General features: G+C 46.8%; 1 long non-coding RNA gene across 1 annotated transcript; it reads left to right on the top strand.

Annotated features, from left to right (window-relative positions):
- The first annotated feature begins 1,572 nt into the window (after positions 1-1,572).
- Positions 1,573-8,684, top strand: LOC134472178 (uncharacterized). The gene is made up of 3 exons (XR_010042052.1): positions 1,573-4,276; positions 4,577-4,709; positions 7,956-8,684. It is a non-coding gene; the product is annotated as an uncharacterized LOC134472178 (long non-coding RNA).
- Positions 8,685-12,928: the final 4,244 nt, after the last annotated feature.

Here is a 12,928-nt window from a genome sequence, read left to right as displayed (position 1 = left end):
AATTTTTTTAACATCCCTTTCCCCTCCCACCTTTCTCTCTTGGTCTTCTTTCCTATTTGCAAAAGATCGATCTCCCTGATTCCTATCATCTATCTTTTATCTTAGTTCTTTTTAAAATTCTTTTTGTTTGTTTGTTTGTTTTTGTTTTAGTCTTTTTGAGACAGGGTCTTGCTCTGCAAGGCTGGCCTTGAGCTCACTTTGTAGCCCAGGCTCAAACTTGCAATGAACCTGCCTCAGCCTCCCCAAGTCCTGGAATTGCAGGTTATGTGCCACCATTCCCAGGATATTTTATTCTTGAATTTATTTACACTTGGATATTGAAACTTGCGTGTCTGATTTATTTCACTTAACACTGTGGTCTCCAGGTGCATCCATTTTTCTATACATGACTCATTTATCCTTCTTTACGGCGGAGTGGTGCTCCATTGTGCATACATGCCACAGATCCCTGGCATTAAAAACGTTCACGTAGTTGTGCAACTGTCTCATCATCCACCTCCAGAACATTTCCACTTCATCCCTAATAAACACTACCTCCTTGGTCCTCTTCTTCCTGCAGGACTGGGCAGATCTGATTGTACTTTCTGTTTATGAATTTGTCTGCTTTAAGTACTTCACACAAGTGGGATCACACAGTGTCCTTTGGCTTTCTCTTAGTGTAATGGCCCTGAGTTTATCCATCGTGGAGCATGAGTCAGAATTTCCCTCCCCAATCCTATTCCCTTCTGTGTGCAGAGCACATGTTGTTGATCCAGTCGTCTGTGAATAGTGGCAGCTTCCTCCTCTTAGCCTCTGGAACAGTGCTGCTGTGCACATGAACATGCATGTAAGTTTGAGTCCTTGCTTTCAGTTACCTAGGACACGCATGGGACAGTGACAGAGGCTGGTTCCTATGATAATTCTATATTTATTATTCAATTAAATTATTTATTTTGTGGCACTGGGGGTTGCCCTCTGTTTAATTTTTTGGAAGAACTGTCACTGATTCCATATCTACTCCAATATTTTAAGGTAAGAGATTAGGACTGGGGCAAACCTGCTGGGAGGAAGCTGTCAAGGTCTTGGAGACCTAGGGCACATGAGCAAAACACAGGCTCCAGGATGACCCTGAAGTGCCTGGGTCCTGCACACTGAACCAATCAGAAAAGCCCTCTTTGCAAGACTTTATTTATATCCGCAGGAAACCAAGCAAGTCTTCCACAGGGCAGTTTAGACCTGCCACCAGCCCCAGTGCGTTTCTGATAGGACAACATCCCAATGGCTTATTTGCATGAGAAGAAGCCAGTCCAGGAATCACAGCTCCAAAAGCCCCCTTGCCCTTGTGCTGGAGGCTGCCAGGAGTCTGACCGTGGCCACGCTCCCCCTGCAGAGTGGGCTTCGTCCCCCCTTCAGTGAGTGTGCACCCGCTACCTTTTTCCCAGCCTGGCTCTTTTGGTGTGCACCATGATCAAAGTCTCATTTGGGGTCCCCCCCCCATGACCTTCTACCTCTGGCTGTCCTTAGTGAGCCACTTGCTGCAGGGCCCCACCTCTGAGAATCTCAAGGAGCCACCCAGGGTCATCTTTCCTCCAAGTTCCCACCTGTCCTCATGGACATCTCAGCCTTAGAGATAGGAGTAGAGTTGTCTGCTTTGAGGGTGCTGGGAGGCCTCCTCCCTTCCCTTCCTGATCTGGGTAAATCCCTCCCTGGTTCTTGAAAGGGTTTTGGCCCAGACAGGACTCTGTAGCTAGAAAAGCCTCAACCAGAACCAGGAAGCTCCTATCTCCCCCACCCCTAGGAATTTACCTGTGACGTCATCTTCCCCACCCCTGGGAACTTACCTGTGGCACCAAACCTAGGACCAATGGGCTACCCGTGCATTCCTGATACCCCCTTAGGTTCCACTCCAAACCCAGGCTACTTACATACCCCCAACGCCACATGTCTTCCAGAGAGAAAGCCAGACTCCAGCGGTCGGGTATGCTGGTTCTCTCTTTTCATGTTCTCAGAATAAAGGCCTCTTTTGTTTTATACTCCTCATCTTTTGGAAATAATCCTATCATTTGGTGCCACGACTTGATCGACAGGTGATTGACTCCTGGGGCACACCCAGTTGAGTCACCAGCCGATTCTCGAACCAAATTAAATCCTGCCACTTTTCCTCTCCCAGGATCTTAACCTGTCACCGCCCACCTGCACTCAACACCGGCCAATTAATTTCAGGTGAGCACTCTCTGTAAAATCCTTGGCGCTGGGCTCCACCCCACGTGAATTTTCTCCCCCGTTCGCGTGGCTCTGTAATGCTTCCACATCCTTAGGACAGCCCAGGGAAGGGTCTTTCTGGGCAAACCTGTGTCCACAAATCTCTCACCCTTTGGGTTCGGATAGCCTGAGGCAGAGCTTTTGGACCGCCCACACTGTGGGGTCCTCAGTTCCCTTTAAAGCTTCACTCTCTCACGGGCAGAACTGTTACTGACCCACGTGGACTCCACTCGTACATCTCTCAGTGACGACTGGAATATACGAGTTTTGGAACCTTACCTGCCATGTGGTGCCACGAAACAAGTGATGGCTTGCCTTCTGGACCACAGCTTCTTTCTTGTCTGAATTAGTTATGGGAAACGTGTTCTCTAACTCCCAAAAGATGCCTCTACAATGCCTAATTTCCAATGTACGTACTCTTAAGATTAAAAGTACCATAAAGACTAAGTGATTAACTTCTTACTGCCAGGAGGTCTGGCCAACTAATCCACTTAGCGGCGACCATTGGCCCAGAGAGGGGACATTTGACACCTACATTCTCAAAAATCTCTATGATTTTTGCTGGGCCAGTGACAGGTTGATAGAACTCCCATACATCGAGGCCTTCCTGGTCCCGAGAACACGCCCGTCTCTCATTAAGTCCGGTACTCCCACCCAGATACTTTTGGCTAGCTCTGCTGCAATGCAAACTGTTTCCTCTTGCCAGGATTTGCTCAACGATGTTCGGCCACCACCTGCCTACCCCCAAACTCGTTCCTCACGGTTACCTCCCGCCATGGTTCTGCCCTCCCCTCCCCTGCTCTCTGATTCTCTGAGCAGTACTGGTCCCTCTGTGCCTCAATTGCCTCCCGCTGTGTGACTGTTTTCCTCTTCATGTCCCGGGACCCATAATTCTCTCAGCAACTCTAATCACTCTGTTAGTGCTTCCTCAAAGTCTCCGACTCATTCTCCTGATAATTCTCTGACCTCTACGGCATTCTTGCCGCCCGCTCACCAAACCCGATCTGGGTCATTGTGCCCTTCTGGCAAGCTGTGCTTGCACAGGGAACGTCGCCATGTTACAGCTCTCCACCTCCTGACAGGGTGCCGCCATCTTGGGACGGATCTCACGGTCAGTGGGTGCACCCTGTGGCTCCTCTTGTGAACAGCAACAGCCACCCTGTTGTGGTGCACATGACGCTTCATTGTACTGTGGACAGCAATTTTCTCACTGCAAAGCACACAGTGAGACGCAATCTGCCTGTGTTTCCTCATCCCAGGGTGACTGGCAGCTGCTCTGTAGCCACTCTACAGATGATTGCTAACATGCATCTACCAGATGGATGGCTGCCCAATGGCTTCTACTCTCTTCTCCTCAGGCTCTGCTACCGCTTCGGGAGCAAGCTGGCCCCAAGGGACTGGTTAATATACATGTGCCTTTCTCCCTTTCTGATCTATCCCAGATTACCCACAAATTAGTTAGCTTCTCTGTTGACCCACAGAATTATATCAGGCAATTTGAATTTATTACTAATTGTTATGATTTACATTTTAAGGATGTTTATGTGATTTTAAATACCACCCTCAACTCACAAGAGCGAAATCAGCTGTGGCAAGCAGCTCAAGAAGAAGCCGACTGCAGGCATAAGGCAAACACCGCTGATAACGACCCTGGGCCTGTAGCTGTGCCACAACAAGATCCTAACTGGAACTCTCAGAATGGACAAGGTTCATCAAAATTACATAAGATGATTGAGTGTCTGATTGTGGGCCTTAATAATATTGCTCACAAACATACTAACTATAACAAACTTTTAGAACAGGTCCAGGAGGCTAATGAAAACCCAGCTGTGTTCCTAAATCGGCTTCAGGAAACATTACTTAAGTATACTAATGTAAACCCAGACTCTCATGAAGGGATGATTGTTGTTAACTCTTATTTTATTTCCCAGTCTGCTCCTGATATTCGTGCAAAATTACAAAATGTTGTACATGGCCCTCAGACTCTACAAAGGGGATCTACTTAAATTAGACTTCCATATCTTCAACAACAGAGGTAAGGTTCAAAAAGAGGAGAAGCAAACTCAAAAATTAAAGTTTGCTAAATATCAGTCTGACCTCTTAGCAGCGGCACTTGGAGCTCCCAAGACAAGAAATCCACAACAAGGTGTGGCTGCCCGAGTCCCGCCCAGACCGTGCTTCAAATGCAGCAAACAAGGACACTGGGCAAAAGATTGCCCTAACCCTGGCATTCCTCTTGGGCCCTGTCCATACTGCAACCTTAGGGCATTGGGAGAGCGACTGTCCTAGCTGCCAGTGAGTGGGTAAGCCATCCTCTAATCCCTCGCTCTCACAGGAGACTTCGTCAATGCCAGATTCGTCACTGACTGATCTGCTCGGACTTGCTGCATAAGACTGATGGGGCTCGGGGCTCACAGCCCCCACTCCGGTAAACTGGTCGGAGCCCTGAGTCTCACTGGAGGTCTTAGGTAAGATAATATCTCTGCTTGTGGATATGGGGATGACTTATAGTGTACTTCCTGAATCTTCAGTACCTTGTAGTAAATCCTTGATTTCTGTTGTGGGTGTTAATGGCCAGCCTAATAGGCCTTTGCAGACTGGGCCTGTCCCATGTAGATTCCAGACTCTTTTCTTTACCATAGCTTCCTAGAAATCCCAACATGTCCCATACCCCTTTTAGGTAGAGACCTTCTTTAAAAGCTTAATTTTTCCTTCACTTTCTCTCTCCCCACAGCTCTAATCCTCCAAACAGCCTCACAATGCATCGCAAAGCCATTTCCTCCCTTTGCTCCTTCTCTGGTTGACCCCAGAGTTTGGGACACATCTAATCCCACTCTGACTACACATGCCAAGCCTGTTTTAATCTGTCTCAGGGATCCCTCAATTTTTCCCTGAGTTCCCCAATACTCCAATACCCCATAGCTCCCCAACATTTAAGGGGACTTAAACCCATAATTAAGCAGCTTTTAGACAACAGTTTTCTTAAACCTACCCATTCACCCCACAATACTCCCATTCTCCTGGTACTCAAGCCTGATGGGTCCTATTGCCTGGTACAGGACCTTAGGGTAATTAACAGTGCTGTTACCCCGACTCACCCAGTGGTGCCAAATCCTTATACCATGCTCTCTCATACCCCTCCCTCCACCACTCACTTTACAGTTATAGATCTTAAAGATGCCTTCTTCACTATCCCCCTACACCCTGATTGCCAGAACCTCTTTTGCATTTACATGGACTGACCCAGACACACTCAAGTCTCAACAACTTACTTGGACAGTGCTCCCCCAAGGGTTCAGAGATAGTCCCCACCTCTTTAGTTAGGCTCTCCCTACTGACCTCACAAAACTTGATCTCAAACCTAGTGTTCTTCTTCAATACATAGATGACCTTCTATTATGTTCTCCATCCCATATGTTAGCCGTACACCATTCAGCCAGTCTTCTTAATTTGCTTGCTAGTCGTGGATACAGGGTGTCTCCTGCTAAAGCTCAGATAGCCTCCCCAAAAGTCAAATACCTAGGTCTCGCTCTCACCCCCACCACTCGCTCCATCACCTCAAATCGTAAGGCAATTCTTCATGATCTCCAGGTGCCCACAACTAAACAGCAGGTTACATCTTTCCTAGGTTTAGCTAATTTCTTTCATCTCTGGATTCCTAACTTTGCAGCTCTAGCTCAACCCCTCTACAAGGCCGCTAAGGGTCCCTTACCAGAAGCCCTGGACACTACTAGGCCCATACATGCCTCCTTTCAAAAATTAAAAGAGGCTCTCCTTAAAAGCTCCAGCTCTTACCCTTCTTGATCCCACCCAGCCTTTCATCCTATACACTACTTGTCAGGGCCACAACGCTATAGGTGTACAAAAAAAGAGACCTTCTTTTCAAGCAGTAGCTTACTTGTCAAAATAGTTAGATCACATAGTAAGAGGATGGGCTCCTTGTCTCCGAGCTCTTGAAGCTGCAGCCCTCCTGACACAGGAAGCTAAAAAGTTTAAAATCTATTACAGTACACTCATCTCATCACCTACGTGAGCTTATCTCACATAAGGTGCTCCCCGCCCTAATGACCCCTTCCCGGCTTCAACAGGTACACTTAGCTCTCTCTCAAGACCCTTCCATCTCTATTGCAACTAGTGGTCCTCTTAATGTGGCAATCTTACTTTTCACCTCAGAGGGCCATCCTCACCATGACTGTATTGAGTTTTTACAGATGCCTCCCACCCCTTTCCCTCACATCAGTAGCACACCTCTCTCTTTGGCCTTTGACACATGGCTCATAGATGGCAGTTCAACAAACACAGACAACAAAAAGAAGGCAGGATACACAATAGTTAACCAGTCAAAAGCTATAGAAGCAAATCCACTGCCACCTGGCACCTCCTCATAGAGGGCAGAACTTATTGCCCTTACAAGGGCTCTTACACTAGCAAAAAATAAGATTATAAATATATACACTGACTCAAAGTATATATTTAGCATTTTACACTCTCATGCCTCTATCTGGCAAGAACAGGGTTTTATTACCACTCAGGGAACCCCCATCATTAATGTTCCCCTTATCCTTAAACTTCTAGAGGCAGCCCAACTTCCAAAGCAGGCAGCAGTTATTCATTGTAGAGGAGACCAGAACTCTACAGATCCTACTGCTCAAGGCAATGCCTTTGCAGATTCACAAGCCAAGTTAGCTGCACAAGGGCCCTGCCCTCCTCATCTTCTCCTGTTAGTCCCAAACAGTCTACCTCAGCCCAATTATTCACCAGAGAAGTTACAACTACTTAATGAACCAGGTTACACACAAAACACTCAGGGATGGATTTTTCAGAGATCTAAACTTGTTCTCCCACAACAACAGGACTTAGACATCATCACGGACTTACACAACTGTTTTCATATAGGATCACAGGCCCTATACAAACTCTTAGCCCCAGTAGTCACACACCCTTCTGTAAAATCTATCATTCTTAAGATTACTCACACCTGTGATCTCTGTGCCAGGACCACTCCTCAGGGATGCATGGCACACCCTTCCTTTCTTACCCATCAGTTTCGAGGACACACTCCTGGTCAGGACTGGCAGATAGGTTTTACACACATGCCCCGCCACAGCACTCTCAATTATCTTCTCACCTTTGTTTGTACCTTTTCAGGATGGATAGAAGCCTTTCCCACAACCAGGGAAACTGCTGATGTAGTTACCAAAGTCATATTACAAGAAATCATTCCAAGGTTTGGTCTACCTCAGAGTATTCAGTCAGATAATGGTCCCGCCTTTATTTCTCAGATCACTCAACAGGTATCCTCAAGCTTACACATCACCTGACACCTACACATCCCATACCATCCACAATCCTCAGGAAAAGTAGAACAGGCAAATGGCCTCATAAGACACACCTTACAAAACTCACTTTAGAACTACACCAACCTTGGCCTCAACTTTTGCCCTTAGCCTTAGCCAAGCTCAGGGCACTCCCCCGGGCTCCTACTTTCCTAAGTACTTTTGAACTTAGGTACGGCAGGCCATTCTTACTCCACAATCTTCCTACTCCCCAAAATCTCCCTCCCCTGGCTGACTATGTCCCAGTCCTCTCCTTCCTCTGACACCTGTTGTGACAACATGCTGATCTCTGCCTTCCACAACCCTCTGGAGAAGCCAAGCCAGATCCTCCCCTATCCCCAGGAGATCTAATTTATCTCAAATGTTCTAAATCCACAGGACTACCACCAAGGTGGAGTGGCCCCCATCTGGTCTACTTGGCTACCCCTACAGTGGTCAAAGTTGCTGGACTCCCATCCTGGTTTCACATCACTCAGGCTAAGAGGTGCCCTCCCAGCCCTAAATCTGATCATTCTGAGTGGTCATCTCATCTTCTGTCGCTCACCTGTCTCTGTTTCACGAAGGCCTCGCAGCCACAGTTAACAGGCTAAGTCATGTTTTGTTATCCACTTTGGTTCCTAATTTCTTCCGTTCTATTCATGATCATTTCTACAGCAGGACTCTTGACAGTCTTTCCCAAAGACTCCCACATCATGCATAAGATCATCTTCATGATGCTCTATGCAATGACTGTGGTAGTTCTGTCTACCCTCAGCTGTCTGGTTAAGCGTGACATCCCTGAAAGCCTAAACTCTTACCTTCCCTATACTGGTACAGCCACCACCTTCCCTACTCCCCCCAGTTTTTCCAGTTTAACTCCTGGACCAGAGCCAAGATTTACACACCTACCCTCTTAAGTTTTATGCTTTCAGATGGGGGAGTAATCACCTCTCATAACATCATTTCTCCTAACCTCACACTAAATTTTCAGAATTCTATGTCACTGTGACAATGACACTACTTCAATGTCATCCTGATATAATGACATGGCTAAAATCAAAGGCACGTTTCCCTCTACCTCATCTGGCTCCTTAAATATGACAGTGCCACGTCTCCTCATAACATCTTGTCTCTTTGTTTTTCCAGTCTAACATCCGTGCATTCACCAGTGATTTGTCCTGGCTAAACCACCTGGCACCAGAATCTACCTGGGCATCCACCACCACCCCATGGACTCCCCTAGACTCCAGTACAGCGCCACCTGCCAGCAGGAAATAGTTTTTAAAAAATCTTCCCTCCTTTTCATAATAATAATCATAAGACGGTATATGAAAGGGTTTCGGCCCAGACAGGACTCTGTAGCTAGAAAAGCCTCAAGGGGAACCAGGAAGCTCCTGTCTCCCCCACCCGTCAGAATTTACCTGTGATGTCATCTTTCCCGCCCCTGGGAACTTACCTGTGGTGCCAAACCTACGACCAATGGGCTACCCGTGCATCCCTGATGCCCCCTTAGGTTCCACCCCAAACCGAGGCTACTTACACACCCCTCACGCCTCGTGTCTGCCAGACAGAAAGCCAGACTCCAGCAGTGGGGTGCTGGTTCTCTCTCTCCCTGTTCTTAGAATAAAGGCCTCTTTTGTTTTATACGTCTCATTGTTTGGAAATAATCCTATCAGTTCTGCTGAGACAAAACTCAGGTAATCTAGAAACATGTGCCTTGGGGCTTGGGTGGAACAAAGGGAGGGCTCCGAATGTCACCCCCTGGGTAAGCCTGTGGGAATAGAGCTGCCATATTTTAGTCAGCAGATAACAGACCCAGGTTTGTACTTGGAACTTTCCAAGCATTTTTTAATGCTGAAACAATAAGCTTCTACCTTTACTGCCTTAAAAAACTGATCGCCACAGTCTTTTATTACCAGGATAAATGGAAAGGATCCTGTTTCCACAAGCAGTGGACCATTGACTTATAAACTTGCTCATTCTGAGGGCTGGTTGTAACTCAAACTGTTTGTAAGTCAAGATTATTTTTCCCATGAGAAAGAATGGAAATACCCATAATGCATTCTGAACCTCCCAAAGCACCCCTTAACAACCGTTTCATAATAAAAATGGTTGTATAATGTGCGTAATGTACCAGAAACACCAATTGTTTCCCAGTGTATCCACCAGGAAGATATAAAATGTGCCTAGTTTACCAGAAACAACAGTTTCATACTGTACTCACTGAAAAATATTTCCATAAGATGAGAAGTATAAAACAAAAAGCGGCCTTTATTCTGAGAATATGGAGAGAGATGACCGGAACCTTCCACCGCTGGCGTCCGGCCATCTCTCCTGCAGAACACGTGCAGTGAGGCACAAAAGCAGCCTCGGTGTGTGGTGGAACCTAAGGGGGGCATTAGGGATGCACAGGTAGCCCATTGGTCCTAGGTTTGGCGCCATAGGTAAATTTCCAGGGTCGGGAAGATGGCATCACAGGTAAATTCCTAGAGGTGGGGGAGAGAGGGGCTCCTGCTTTAGGTTGAGGCTTTCCTGGCTACAGAGTCGTGTCTGGGCCACAACCCTTTCACTCACCTTCAAGTTGACACCTTTGGCTCGGGAAAGGGAGGATGAAGTGGGAGGTGGGCATTGTTTGGAAACAGAGTTCCTCCACAGCATCAGGAATCTGCTCTCGGGTGTCTTTTCTCTCTTGGGAGAGTCTGCAGCCCACTAGGCCTTGCTTCTGGCTCATCAGATCTCAGCCTTTTCAGAGCTAAAAACTGACCTGTGTCTTTCTTTTCTTTTTGGACTGGAGTATGAAATGAGCTTGTCATTAACAAGCAAATAAGCGATTGGCTTTTTCTCTGTCTGGTGGGCCTTCATGTTTAAAACTATATGCATTTTTTTAGGATTTCCCTCATTTTAGAAGAACTTTGCCGAACTGGGTGTTGATGCCCCCCACCCCCATCGTTCAGAAAGCTCCTCACTGCCGTTCTCTGCTGGCAGCCAGAAGTTGGTGCAGTTCCTCCATAGTCAGCTCCCCAAGTGTTCCTCTACTAGTTCCTGGACGTCACCACTGTCCACCTGCAAGCCTGCGGGCTCTGCTGTCATGACAGTGTGGTCTATCACAGGGTCACTGGAAGGCTCAGGCTCCTCTGTGTACCCTTCAGAGTCTCTCCTGTGTAATTTTAGGCTACATGTGGTTCCAGGCAGATGTCAGGGTCCTTAGATAAACAGTGGCCCAGCATTTCTCAACTAACCCCACACCGGAAAGGATGTAATTTTCCTTCCAGAACTCTTTAAAGGTTGCACCTGTATCTGAGACCACCTGCAAGCACTGCAGGAGCAGCTTCTTGGTGGATCGCTTCTCAAAGCTTGCTATAACCTGCTGCTCCACAGGCTGCAGTGGAGGAGTTGTATTAGGTGGGAGGAACTTGACTGAGAGCCACGGGAATTCTTCAGCCAGTTCCTCTTCCAGATCTCATGGGTGAGCAGGAGCATTGTCATGATAAGGAGAGCCTTGAATGGTAATGTCCTCTAGATATTGTTTAGCAGTAGGACAGAAAGCCTCCCTGATCTGCTCAAGAGAATGTACTCCTGTTACCCAGGCTTTTGTGTTAGATGTCCACATGACCCTGAGCCAATTCATCTTGATTTTCTGTTTTCTGAACAGGCCTGGGGTCTCAGGGTAATCAACCAAGAGAGGCTTTATCCTGAGGCACCTGCTTGGCATGTAGAAATAAGGCTAGCCTGTCCTTCACAGGCTTATGGCCTGGCAGTTTTCTTCTCTTCCTGAATAATGTACTGTATGTTCTCCTGGGCATTCGCTTCCAGAAGAGGCCAGTTTCATCATAGTTAAAAACTTGATGAGAGAAAAAGTCATTTTTCTATGTTGTGCTTTTGAAGTGGTGTGTGTAGTTTTCAGCCGCCCTTGTATCAGCACTGGTCACACAACCATGCCTAGTCATGCTCTAGACCCCAGTTCTCATTTTAAAATTGTGACACCATGCCTTACTGACACAAAATGTTTCACCATTATCACTCATGAATGGATTATCCTTTGTGAAATTTGCATTTATAGCTAGCCCCAGCTTTTTCACAAATTATAGGCTCAGGCAATATAACTGGCCATCTGCCTTTCATTTATCCACACCGATAGCCTTCTGCCTTGTCTAACACTCTTGATTGCGATTTAATGTAACGCCTTTTTGGGGGTGGGTTGGGGTCCAGGGAATTGAACTCAGGGCCTCACACTTGCCAGGTAGGTGCTGCACCACTGAGCTAAGTCCCCAGCCTGAGTGACATTTTTAGCAACACTAGCTTCCTTATACAGATCTTTTCTCTGTAAGATTGTGGAGATGGCGAATATGTGCATATTGGTGAAATTGTTTACACAAAATTGTTTACAAAAAATTGTTTACACAAAAGCCACTCATATTTCTCCACAATTTCCTTCTTCTTCTCAATTGTGATTGCTTTTTTCCCCTTCCCTTCCTTCCTTAGCTTCTTTTCTTTTGCGGGCTATTTGGCAGCAGTAATTGTTGTGATTATACAAAGCACTGGCTGAAATCAGCCCCATGAGTCTCTGTCCTTCTGCAGAGCCATCCTCAGAAGGATCCCAGACCTGGTTAATCTCTTTCCGTAAGCCCCATGATGTGTCATTGGAAACTTCCAAAGATCCCAGAGACCTCACCATTAGGCTTAAGAAATGGAAACATTTGACACAGAGGATCTGAGGAAAAAATAACTTACTTTCTATGGCAGTACTGTTTGGCTTCCACATCAACTCAGAAATGGTGAGAGATGGCACAGAATGGCAGTCTATAAGTTATAATGCTCTTCTTCAGTTAGATCTTCCTCATAAAAGTCAAGGAAAGTGGACTAAAGTCCCGTCTGTCCAGGTTTTCATGGTTCTATCTGGAAGCCTCCTCTGCAAAGGCCCAAGAGACCCCTGAAGAAGAGGCTGAGATGGCTGATGATTCCTTAGGTCCTGCCTGTCTCTCAGGGAGATGTGGGTCTCCCCTTCATGTTTCATGAAAACAGCTACACTGGAGGGGGGGGTCTCCCAAGCCACCTCCTTCCATCCTCAGGCCAGTAAATCAGGGCCACCCTCTCAAGTGACTCAGAAACTCCACCATCTGCCACTCCCTAGAAAGACCAAGGACTCCTCAGACCCCTCCTCCTGCTCTCAGGGTGGGGAGGTATGATTCCTCTTGTGTGCATTAAATGCACAATATAAATATATACAGTGTGCCCTCAAAATAGACACCCTGGTCCCTGTACTACACTTGAGGCTCTGGTCTTATCTAGAACAAACACAGAGCAACACAATGGAACGGCTTCAATTCTACTTGTTACAAATTATACAAAAGCCAGGGCCTGATGGTACCAAA

The sequence above is a fragment of the Cavia porcellus genome, unplaced genomic scaffold, assembly GCF_034190915.1.
Source record: "Cavia porcellus strain 051 isolate PalLab524CR breed Dunkin Hartley unplaced genomic scaffold, mCavPor4.1 scaffold_22, whole genome shotgun sequence".
In the NCBI taxonomy this organism is placed as follows: domain Eukaryota; kingdom Metazoa; phylum Chordata; class Mammalia; order Rodentia; family Caviidae; genus Cavia; species Cavia porcellus.
This window is presented reverse-complemented; position numbering and strand designations above follow the sequence as displayed.